Source organism: Bolinopsis microptera, chromosome 10 (assembly GCF_026151205.1).
Source record: "Bolinopsis microptera isolate Bmic1 chromosome 10, MBARI_Bmic_1.0, whole genome shotgun sequence".
Classification (NCBI taxonomy): Eukaryota; Metazoa; Ctenophora; class Tentaculata; order Lobata; family Bolinopsidae; genus Bolinopsis; species Bolinopsis microptera.
In genome coordinates, this window is record NC_087081.1 from 11,574,234 (window position 1) to 11,587,261 (window position 13,028).

General features: G+C 37.5%; 1 protein-coding gene across 1 annotated transcript in view; it reads left to right on the top strand.

Moving 5' to 3' along the window:
- The first annotated feature begins 8,846 nt into the window (after window positions 1–8,846).
- Window positions 8,847–13,028, top strand: part of LOC134821875 (uncharacterized) — a 35,364-nt gene continuing 31,182 nt past the window's right edge. Inside the window, exon 1 of the mRNA XM_063832685.1 lies at window positions 8,847–8,874. The gene's annotated coding sequence lies outside the window, so the exon portion shown is untranslated. The remainder of the gene's footprint in view (window positions 8,875–13,028) is intronic.

Below are 13,028 nucleotides of genomic sequence, written 5' to 3' on the forward strand. Positions count from 1 at the left end.
TTCCTTAAAGCTCGTCCATGTGTTCATGCCTTTGATGCTCCAGCGCCCAACACCAAAATCGAAACCCAAGCAGAACACCAAATATCTAAAGGAAAGGCTTAAGTTGTGGGCAGACGGTGAAATTGATGCAATTATGAAACAATGCCGTCAAATTCAGGCTCATCTGGACAAAAAGCAAAAAGACAGGGTAATGAATCATAAGAAAGCTTTCTGCAGATTGATGCTACAAGGGCGAGTCCAGAAAGCCCTTAAGTACATCAATGATGAAGAAAAACTTAGCAGTGGTGTACATAATCTTACACAAGCAGTCATTGATGAGCTTAAGAAAAAGCACCCAGAAGCTAGCCCTGAACATCCGGAGGTCATGCTAGAGGTCAAATCAGAGCTTCCTGATCAAGTAATTTATGAAAGTATTGATGCTGACCTGATTCAGAAAGTGGCAAAAGATCTAGATGGGGCAGGAGGTCCAACAAAGATAAATGCCCATATCTTCAAGCATATGATATGCTCAAGATTCCACAGCACTGAATCAGATAAGCTTGCCCAGACAGTAGCTGATCTGACTAAAAAGCTCTGCACAGAACAAACTCCATCTAGCTACCTAAAAGAGTTTGTTGCAGGAAGACTTATACCCCTTGACAAAGAGCCTGGCTCTATAGTTCCTGCCATAAGACCTATAGGAATTGGAGAAGTCCTTCGAAGAATCGTTGCCAAAGCAGTCACAAGAATACTCAAGTTGGACATCCAAATGGCTGCTGGGAGTCTTCAAACATGTTCAGGGACAGAGTCGGGCATAGAAGCTGCTATTCACGGAATGAAAGCAGTTTTTGAGGACGAAGACTGCGAAGCAGTGTTGTTGATCGATGCCAAGAATGCTTTTAACTCCCTCAATAGAAAGGTAGCACTAAACAACATAAGAGAACTGTGTCCATCTCTTCATTGCTTCCTCCAAAACTGTTATCAAGATTCAACAGATCTATACATAGTGGATGAAAAGGGACAGCTTGAAATCATCAAGGGAGAAGATGGTTCAACCCAAGGCGACCCAGCAGCCATGGCTAAATATGCAATATCAATAAGACCATTAATGGATGACATCACTAGAAACCAAGACCATGTGTTACCCTTAGCAAAACAAGCCTGGTTTGCAGATGATGGAACAGCAGGGGGAAAACTTCTTCAGCTTAAGAAGCTCTGGGACACCTTACAACAGTTAGGACCAAAGTATGGTTATTTCCCAAATGCTACAAAGACTGTGTTAATAGTCAAGGACCTAGTAAATCTTCCTGCAGCTAATGCTATCTTCAAAGACTCAGGGGTTCACATAAAGAGGGACGGAGACAGACACCTTGGGGCTGTAATTGGATCAGAAAGCTACAGAGACCTTTATGTGAAAAATAAAGTTTCATCCTGGATTGAAGATGTTAAACAACTGGCTGAGATTGCCAAAGAAGAACCTCAAATAGCATATTCTGCTTACACTAAAGGGTTGAGTCATAGATGGTCTTTTGTTCAAAGAACAATTGGAGGGATATCAGAGCTGTTTAGACCCCTTGAAGAAGCAATTAGAACAATACTTCTTCCCTCTATATTCAATCGCCCAGTAACAGACCTAGAGAGAGACATGGTCGCACTACCTCTTAGACACGGTGGCTTAGGAATTCAAAATCCTGTTCATACAGCAGACAGAGAATATGAGGCGTCACAGAAAATCACAAAACCTCTGGCTAATCTTATCTATAACCAAGATCATGATCTAGGCAAACTTGACCTCACAGCTATTGCAAACACCAAAGCAGCACTGAAAGCTGAAAAAGAAAAAGATTTTGCAGCAGAGAGACTCAGAATAGAAAACGCAATAAGTTCTCCAGCAAAGAAAAGATCGTTTTCACTGGCTACACAAAAAGGCAGTTCATCCTGGCTGTCAGCCCTCCCAATGCAGTCTTATGGTTACTGCTTGAACAAGAAGGACTTTAGAGATGGTATATGTTTGCGATATGGCTGGCCTATACAAGATATTGCTAAACACTGTGCGTGTGGAGAAAGAAACTCCGTCGATCATGCCCTTTCTTGTAAAAAAGGAGGGTATGTTTCCTTTAGACATACAGTGCTTGTAGAAACCGAAGCAGATCTACTACGTGAGGCTAAATGTAGAAACGTTTATACTGAGCCAGCTCTCTTACCAACGTCTCCAGAACTTCATCCCAAAGGAACTACTACTGACAGCGGAGCAAGGCTAGATATTGTTGCAACTGGATTATATGGCAGGAATGCTAGGACTTTCATGGATGTAAGAATAACACACCCAAATGCACCATCAAACCTTAATGTTCCCCTGGACAAGTTGTACAAGAGAAATGAAGAAGAAAAAAAAACTAAGTATAACTCACGAGTCATCAACACTGAAAGAGCGTCTTTCATTCCTCCAGTGTTTTCTACAGCAGGGACTACAGCACCAGAATGTGACAGATTTCACAAACGTCTTGCTAGATTGATATCAAAGAAGAGAAAGGAGAGCTACACAGATGTTATCAACTACATCAGGACCAAGATATGCTTTGCTATGCTTAAAAGCATAGTGGTATCAGTTCATGGAGTGAGGAGTCAAGAAGAAAAGAAAGTAACAAAAACGGTTGCTGACACAGCATTTGGACTTATACCTAGTATGACCTCTTATGAGTGCCGTTAAATTATTAACAGGAAAATTGTTTTAATTTTGGTTGATCGAATGTTTTATATCAGATGTTGATCTCTTAAAGATAGGTGTATATTTTTGCTATTATTTCTATGAAAGGGGAGGTACGGATAAAGTACCAAACCTTATTGTGTATATTTGGTTGCAACTCCGGTAAATGATGAAACATGTCTCTTATGAGAGTGATACCGTGAGTTGCTTCCTTTTTTTTTTTTTTTTTTTTTAAATCAATTACAATTCATTAATGTTACCCATATTAAAAACTATCCAGAATATCTAAGAATTTGTATATTATACTTGAGAAAAGATCATGAGGATTAATTGACAATGTCAATTGTCAACCCTTCCAGATCGTTGCTTTTAATAAACGGGTGATACTCGTAAAATATTTTGTCCAAGAATTCGTCAATGAGTCCAACTCGGTGCGCGTTTTGGTAGGTTATAAATTTACAAAAATAATAATCAAAAGAAATAAATAAACTAGCAAGCTAGGTAATTGGAATGATTTAAGAGATTTGGTTGGGGAGGCGAGTTATCGTTGTGAAGTACTGTACTACTCACGAAGTACTGTACACGATGTTTTCAACCCACGAGTCAGAGAGCAAGCTCAACTGACGGCTCCCAGATGGCGTATGCACATGTAGGTGAATCGGTCTGATCAAGTATAGTTGGTTGGGCTGTGATTGTATCGACCATGAGAATGATTGGAATGATGATTAATCACTGTACACTCGACTGTCGCATGACTTTTTCAACCCACTCTCTAGGTGGTCCTGAACGACTATTCGAAACCCTAACCCTTTAATCTGATCCGGGATCCCAACCTTAACGACCCTAACCCAATTCTTAACAAAAGCATATGCTGAAACCTTAACCCTAACGAGAAATCTCAGGAAAACAACAATTCAGGAAAACAACAATTTTATTTAGTATCAGTTACAGCAAACAAAAAATATATTTTATATAATATAATATAACTAGGACGAACTTTAGTTTAGAAATCGTGGGGGACTTGGAGTAGCAAGAGATTGACTAGAAGGTATATACCTTTTACCAAAAACGTCGAAAAGAATCCTGGGTGATACAGGATCGGAGAGTACAGACCATAAAGTTTACGCACCCACCTTTGCCTCCAGAATTCTTGGTTGGTTGAAAATGTATGCTAACTTGGTCGTTTATACTCCAAGTCCCTTTGTTAAAAGAAGTAATATTATGTACGTCTGGAGTTAACTTCATTCAATAATAACAATATCAATATAGTCAATATCAATATCAGACTAAACTATCAAATAAATTATCAAATATTATTTGTTAATTCGATCTGAATAAAAATTTAGTTAAGTTAAGATATTAAATAATTAAAAACATTACAACAAGTGGTTAAAAACGCCCAAAATTGATCTGAGAGCTTTTCAGTCTATAATACAATCATGATAGTAATATTAAGTGTGTTAAGTGTGTGCTGCTGCGATAAGAATAGATTACTGCAATTTAAAATTGTTTGGATTCCAAGTATCTTTTAAATCAGCAGCCTGTACTTGTAATAATAGTGCCTTGGTTCTCAATTTTATCAAGTTAATGGAAGTTTCTAGGCAATTGCTTGAGGTTAGAATTTTTTTATGAACAGTGTTCCAAAGTTTGGCTGCAGTGAACAAAAAAGTATTTGATTTATTAAGAAGAATAACCGTTAAACTCGTTGTACGGTTTGAAATGTTGATGGCCTCATAAAGGGAGTATGGGCAGTGGTACTTGATAATCTTAGAGAATTCTGAAATGCAATGGTACTTGAACAAGTTTTGAACTGTAAGAATTTTTAGTCTATTAAAAATGGGTTTTGTATGCTCCTTTTCAAAATGTTTATGGCCTAATCTTTGCATACCATATGGTCTAGTTCTTGCACATGTTGATTGTTTATCTAGATATGAGTCGAGATCACCAAAAAGGATCCTTATACAGTGCTTCTGAGTGATAAAAAGACTGTCATTGGACCGTTCCTTGATGACAACACCCCAAACACTTATACCATAACTGAGATGTGATTCAAAAAGAGCATTATATATTTTCAAGTATAGTTCAGCAGGTATAGAGTGCCGGATTCTACAGATTGCACCAGTCATGGACCTCAGTTTTTTACGGATGTAGTGCATGTGGGCAATCCAGTTTAGCTTACTATCTATAACAACACCTAAGAATTTGGTATCCTTGACTTTAGTGATAACCTTACCATCGATGAATATTGATCTAGATTCATCTAGCAGGTTAGCAAATGGTCTAGTCCGCGCACAGGTGTCATCATATTCAGAGGCAGGTTTAAAATGTATGTAGCAGCATTTGGACATGTTGATATGAAGTAGATTACATTTCATGTAAATCGAGACATGTTTAAGTACTAAGTTGGCTTTTTTATATGTTGCTTCTCTAGATGGTCCTGATATGAAGATATTAGTGTCATCAGCATAAAGTACAAATTTCACCTCACTGTCTGAAAAACAGTTTACTATATCGTTCATATACAGTAGGAAGAGTAGTGGCCCAAGAATTGACCCTTGTGGTACTCCAAATTTCACGTCCATTGTTACTGATGGTACATCGTTATACATAACATACTGCTTTCTGTTAGTCAAATAGCTTTTAAGTAAGGTAAGTGCTGAACCCCTAATACCGTAGGAATTTAACTTGCTTAGAAGAATATTGTGATCAAGGGTGTCAAAGGCTTTGCTCAAGTCAATGAATATGCCCAATACATGTTTATTGCTAGCCAGAGACTTTGTAACGGAGTCTATAGATTTGTGTAGAGCATGAGTGGTAGAATGGCCTTTTCTAAATCCAAACTGTGAGTCTGTTAGTACACCTTTAGATGTGAAGAAATTATAAAGGCGTTTGTAAATGATCTTCTCAAAGATTTTTCCAAATAAAGGTAATATTGATGCAGGCCGATAATTTTCAATGCAATCTTACTATATATAAAGCGAGACGATATATATATGTGTATATATCCGTGCCATTTTACTGACACCACGGCATCAACTTTAACGCGACTTTCCGCAAAAACCGTAAAACATATACAACTGAAACTTTTTTGACTGGGTCAAATGCTTTAATGGCCTTCAAATCAGCATGAAAAAATAAAAAATTGGCCAAGGAATAATAATTTTAGTGCCCAAAATTTGGACTCTCAAGTGGTGTCAAAAACGCGAATTAAATAGGTAATAATTATTTTAGTCTCTCGAGTCTTGACACCACTTTAGGGTTAGACGGGTTCCTGCTAGTAAGGCTAACTTCTCTATACGGTCAATGGTCATATCACGTGATCGAGACAGTTTTTCGCCAATATCTCGTCAGGGGAGCATTTTAACCCCATTGCCTATGTCATGGGGGTGATTCGGAATCAGCGTACGAAAATACATCGATTGAAGTTGGTTTCAACAAGACTGTATGGGGCCCTTTTAGAACAATCTCGAAGAAATTTACTGTACTATAAAGTGATTTATATTTTAGCACGCTTGCGAGGTAATTGCTTAGTAAGTGCAGAAAATTATTTAATATTTTTTATTGACATACATTGCATGCCACTTTTCGCGCGCGATATTTGGGATACGAAACATGTACAATGTATCAATTTTTTTTACTGAGCCAATATTTGATCTTGCAAATATTTGTTTATATGTAATAGCGCTCTGTATTGTAGCGCGATGCACTACTGGGTCGCGCGCGCATCAAATAATGCTTCTCGCAACCACTCGTATGCAGATCGGCGAGATGCGAAGGATTGACATCGTGAATCAACGCTCTGTACTACCATGCTGGCCGCGCCGCGCATGGAATGATGGTTTTTGTAACCATGAAGCTATACTACAAATACGATTAAAAAATATTGGCAATGTTGTAATTATTTAAGAATCAAAAGTAGAATTTATTGACTTGTTATAAATATGATAATAATTTTGGAGGACTTCGCCGCTTCGACGCGACGCGACGCGCGAACTAGTCGATCGTTGCTCTGCTTCGCAGAGAAACGATTTTGACGGATTGACATCGTCAATTAAATGATAATTTTATTGTGTATTTTGATTGTGACCCACAATCTATTCAATTTGTTATTTGCTGTTATTAAATTTATTTGTTATTTCAATTTTCTAATAATTTTTTGTTCTATTATATGCAATTGAAGCTGAAGATACTCGAAAAGGGCGCCGCGCAAAGGAATTTATATATATTGCGCTTGGTAAATCAGGCTTCAGGGAGAAATCCGAATTTTAACATTTTTACTTTTGATCTCTTTAAAAGCGATTTCAGTTATAATTCTTTTTAGCTAGTACTTTTGCTTCGAAGTGAAGCAAGCGTGATTATGTGCGCGTCAAAACAGCTACTTCCTTGGCAAATATAAACGAATTATTTAATGGGGGTGTATTTTGTTAAGAAATATGATATAGAAAGTACTTTTTAAGTTTGACTTGTCAATGCTGAAAATTTATTAATTGGTTTATTGCTGTCAATACTTGTATCACGTGGTGACCCCCACGGTCGCTTCACTGTAGCGTCTTCGACGCTACAGGGGGAGCCGCGCACTTCGTGCGCGGCGGGTCATACAACGCACAACGTATGACAAGTCAATACCGAGTACAAAAATATGACTCAACTCACCACTAATGCAGAATTTGCATTTGATGATTAGGTATGCACGAAAAGAAACTTCAACTGCAACTGTTACATTGCCACGCTTTCATAATTTTCTGTTACCTGGTGATGACATTTCCATTCCCTTCAAACACATTTTATTCGTTTGATCCAACTAAATCACACCAAGCATTTTAAATATTTACAGAAATGTTTGTAGCGCGATGCGTTACTGTGCCGCGCCGCGCACTCAATGAGGCTTCTCTGGCTAGATCGGCGGGATGCGCTACTGTGCCGCGCCAAGCTGCCATGAATTGACATCGTCAATTAAACAGAAATGCTATGAGCATATGCAATATGAAATCAATATCATTTTATGTTTTACTGGGCGGCGCTCAGCCTGTCATTCCGCCGAATCTTTATTATGAACATAATAGCCCCAGGTAATTTATGTTGGGCGTATTTTTCTACTCTTATTCCAAAATTCCTCATGTTACAGTAGTATGAAAACGCTTCCCTGAGGAAATGTGAACGAAAACTGCCATAAACCTGTTATGTCAATAGTGACAGGTTTTATTTTTGACAGGTTTTATTTTTGTCCATACCCACGATCTTCCGGATGCAATCAAAGAATGCTGAGCTGCCGTGGATATAGCCCACTATTTGTATTCTGCTCCATGACCTTTACTTTTTTAGGGCTCGGGAGCAAGTTATTTTTGTCTAGAATCAGGCCACTGTTCTTAATCTTACTCTTAGTGATTACATCAAGTGTGTCCTTGCTGCTCTTAACTGTTTTATGGATAAGATTTCTTTCACAGTTTCGATTTCACCTTATGCTTACTGTTTATAAACAAATGAAGATATGGAGGTATCAGGAATGACAGGCTGAGCCAGGAGCCTGTATCTTCCGAAGGCACCTTTCAGTGGTACACTGTAAGCCGAAGTACTATTTATTTTCCACTATACTAATACAGGTTGAGGAAACCTTTTTTAGCAATATAATTTACATGGGGATTGAACCACACATTTTCATCTTGTTTCAAGCATAATTGATTCCCCAATTCTCGTAATTACCTCATTTAATACACTCCAAAAATAGAATTCATTTACTAAACGGTCCGAGTCAGCTAAATAATTAGAAAAGCGTGATTGAGGGTTAAATGAAGAGGGTCTCTGCCAATATATCACGAATCTTCATAGTACACTTCTTCAGTGCATCTATATTCTACGATTTTACATTGTAATGTACGGAAAACTATAGTACTAGATACTATGTTAGGAAAAAGATAGATACTATACCTGGAAAAAACCTATATTATAAAATACTTTAATATGGTTGCCCCCGGCCCCCCCCCCCCCCTCAAACCTGCTAATCTTTCTTGGATATCTTTTTGTTAGGTGTATCTGCCTTATCTAGTCACGTTAAGGGGCCTGCTAATAATTAATTAAATTATTAGCTATTTAAGATTTAATAATAAAAATATCTAGTCAGGATTTAATTTGCAGTTATAAACTTCTGGTTTTAAACCAATTACAACACTACAAATCTATTACATTTATTGAGGACCCCTAGTGGGACATCACACCTCAATAGAATGTAACAACAATTGCAGATTGTTTTAATACTTTCAACACTACTATATAACAAATAATTTGAGTTCAGGGATGGAAGAAAAGAATGTACCCGAGAGGGCGCCGACGCTAAAGAAGAAACGACAAGTAAAGATAAGCCCCTCAAAAGCTAAGTCAACAGCTGAGGATGTTTCTGCGCCTGCTGCAGAAGAAAAATACTGCCCATGTGAAATCTTTATGGCTGATGAGTTATCTGTGGAATGTGAAGCCTGTAAGTTGTTCTGGCATTCAAGTTGTGTTGGCCTGTCTGGGTTGACAGATGATATGTTAGGACATCTGACTAACTGGAAGTGTCCCATTTGCTTTGTGGCACCCCACACAGTTAAGGACACTGATGACCAGAGAGCTGTCAGGGCTATTGTCAAAGAAGAGCTCCAGAAGTTCACACCAGCTTTGGCGAACTCCTTAAAAACAGTTCTAAACAACAGCACTGACAAAAGTGTGAAAAAAGCTGTTAGTCTCTATTCAGATATTACAGCTAAGTCTCAACAAACTGTTCTGAAAAATCTCAGAAGTTCAGAAACAACCAAAGAAGTTGTCCAGCAGGTACAACGTAACATTGATGCAGATAGGGTGGAGAGAGAAAGAAAGAAGAAAAATGTCTGCATCCTGAAGGTACCGGAAAGCACCAAAAACAGTGTCAAAGATCGTGAAAAAGAAGACATCGACTTTTGCATCAACTCACTTGAGATGGAAAAGGGAGACATTGTGTCCTGCTTTAGAGCTGGCAGAGTCAATAAAGACATACCAGAGTACTGCAGGCCCCTTATTGTCAAACTCTATGACATAGAAGACGTAAAGTACTACACGAATGGAGGGAGAGGAATCCGGTCAAAGAGTGGTCATTGGATAAACAAAGATTTGTGCAGAGCTGACCGTAAGGCAAATTTTCAAGCACGAGAGGAAGCAGAGAAGAGGAAAAAGCAGAAGAACACAGAGAAGAGTCAGAAGATCGAAGAGAAGGAAGCTACAGTTGCAAAGGAATAAGCATATTGTATACTAATGCTAGTGGATTCTTTAACAAAATAGATGAAGTAAAATGTTTATTGATGCTAAACAAGAACATTGATATTATATGTGTCACAGAGACACATTTTGATAATGATATTTTAGATGCTGAAGTTCAAATTGACGGTTACACAATTTTTAGAAAAGACCGTGACTTTAAAATTGAATCTTCTAAAAAGGATATTAGTTCTGGAGGAGGGTCCATCATTTATGTTAAGAATTATATTAATTCATCATTAGTAAAAGAAAGTTGTAATGCACTTGATTCTTTAGCTGTGTTAATAGATACTGCAAGTGGTAAACTTTGTATTGGATGTATTTATAGATCACCATCTTTAAATTCTGACCAAAATTTAAAATTAATTTCTTTTCTTAAAAATATTTGTAATGTTAATAATGATTTTGAAACACTCCTGGTAGGAGACTTTAATTTACCAGATGTCTCTTGGGAGACTGGTTGTGTAAATGGAGGTTTGGTCAGCACTAATAAGTCATTCTTGAATCAAGAAATCTATATTGATATGTTTAACGAAGCAGGGTTGTCCTGGTATTTTACTACTGAAATAACTAGGCGGCGGGTTGTAAAGGATAGACTCCAAGAGAGTCTGCTGGATCAAGTACTTTCCACCAATGATGCACTTATTAATAAATGCACAGTGCTGTCCCCGATTGGCAAAAGTGATCATGTCAGTGTGGTAGTCGATCTAAGTGTTTTCTGTAGATTCAATTAAATGTAAAGAGAAGATTCTGAAACCATCATGGGGTAAAATAACTAATGATGATATTTTAAAGTTTAGTATTGAAAATATTAACTGGGATTTTAGTTGCTCTAATGATGTTCAGCTTATGTGGGATGAGTTACATGGCAAACTTACGACTGTTGCTGGGATAGTACCGACTAATTCGGTCTATAAAAACAACAGACCTGTGAAGCTGCCATGGGACACATCCTCATTGAAGCGCATGAGAAAGAACAAAGATAAAGCATGGACTGCATTTGATATTGAACCTTCTAGTGTTAATCTTAGTCATGCAAGTAGTAAACAGCTCATCTATGAGAATGAGGAAGTGAAAGCAAAGATAAGATATGAGAAGAAGATAACTTCTAATTTAAAGATCAATTGTAAATCATTTTATTCTTATTTGAGAAATAAGAGAAAGGTTAAAGCTTCGGTACCAAGTTTAGATAAGGAAGACGGTACAAGGACAACTAGTGCAGGGGAGTCTGCAGAGGTACTTGCAAGTGCCTTTAGTTCTGTGTTTGTTAATGAGCCACTCGGCCCATTACCTAGAAGTTATAGTAAGAATACTAATAGTATATCTGATATTGTTATTACCTTTGATAATGTTAAAAAGGAACTATTAAAGCTTAATATTTTTAAAAGCACTGGCCCAGATGGGCATCATCCAAAGCTGCTTAAGTCCCTAGCTGGAGATGCTAGTTTTGTAACAGCTCTTACTAAATTATTTAGTGCCTGTAGTGATACTGGAAATCTTCCGGAGGTATGGAAGTCGGCATCTGTAGTTGCACTTTTTAAAAAGGGCTCTAAGTCTGACCCTCTTAACTATAGACCAGTTTCTCTTACTTGTATTCTTTGTAAAGTTTATGAACAGTTTGTTAGATCCCATGTGTTAGAATTTTTAGAAGACCGTATTTCAAAGGACCAACATGGGTTTGTTAAAGGAAAATCTTGTTTGTCAAATCTTTTGGAGACTTTCGACACTATACTTAATTTAATAGATGAAGGTGCTCCTGTGGACTTATTTTATTTTGATTTTAGTAAAGCTTTCGATTCTGTTCCCCATTATCGCTTGATTAACAAGCTAGAGAGTCTAGGGATAACTGGTAAAGTTCTAGATGTAATTACAGATTTTATCTCAAATAGAACTATGAGAGTGTGTGTAGAAGGTGAAACTTCAGAGTGGAAGATTGTATGGTCAGGAGTTCCCCAGGGATCAGTCCTTGGACCATTACTATTTGTGTTATTTATTAATGATTTACCAGATAACATTAAAAGTAAAGTTAAAATATTTGCTGATGATCTTAAGCTTATAGCTAATGCCTCCGAGCATGAAACTATAGCTAATGATCTGAACGAACTAGAGATGTGGGAGAGTAAATGGCTTTTAAAGTTTAATCCTACTAAGTGTTCAGTAATGCATTTAGATGTTAACGATAACCCAAGATCAAGTTATTCTCTTAATGGAGTTACATTGGCAGAATCTGTACAGGAAAAAGACTTGGGAGTTATAACCCATAACTCTCTGCTTTGGAATGAACAGATTAAGGCTTCAATATCTAAAGCCAACAGAATGATATGTTGGATTGTTAGAAATCTGATTATCAGGGAAAAATCTGTGATGATATCCATTTACAAAGCTTTAATAAGACCCCATTTAGAGTATTGTGTTCAATTGTGGAGTCCAGTTGCGGCTCATGGAAGTTGGGGGATCATCTTGGAGCTGGAGAGCGTCCAGAGGCGGTTTACCCGTCTGATTGACGAGGTGGGTACTCTTCCATACAGTCGTCGACTGGAAATCCTCAATTTGACAACGCTGGCAGAGCGGCGAATACGTGGGGACCTCATTGAATCTTTTAAAATGATAAGTGGTTTGGCCAACTACGGAGATGGTTTGTTCAGTATGAGCAGATCTGGTCTTAATGTGGTATCAAACAGTAGATGCAGTAAAAGTAGCAGTAAAATGAAGAAAGTCCAAAGTTCTTTTCTTCCGGAGAGGGTGAGACCATATTGGAACAAACTCCCCTCGGATGTCAAGAATTGTGGGACTGTGTTAAGTTTTAAAATAAGATTAGAGGCTTTCAAAAAAGAGACTATTTTAAACGGATCCGTAAATGATATTCATTTTTGGTATGTTTCGGACGAAGTATTAGGAAAGATTGAGGGATTAAATTATGCTACTAATAAAGAGAAGCACAATGAATATCTTGTGTGTCATCCTCATGTTGCTAAGAAACGCTTTATTAACTTATATAGTAGTGGAAAGTATGTAAATTAGATTCATTTTATCTTGGTTGTTTAGGCCAATAGATTTAAGATATTTTTAAAACTTTAGT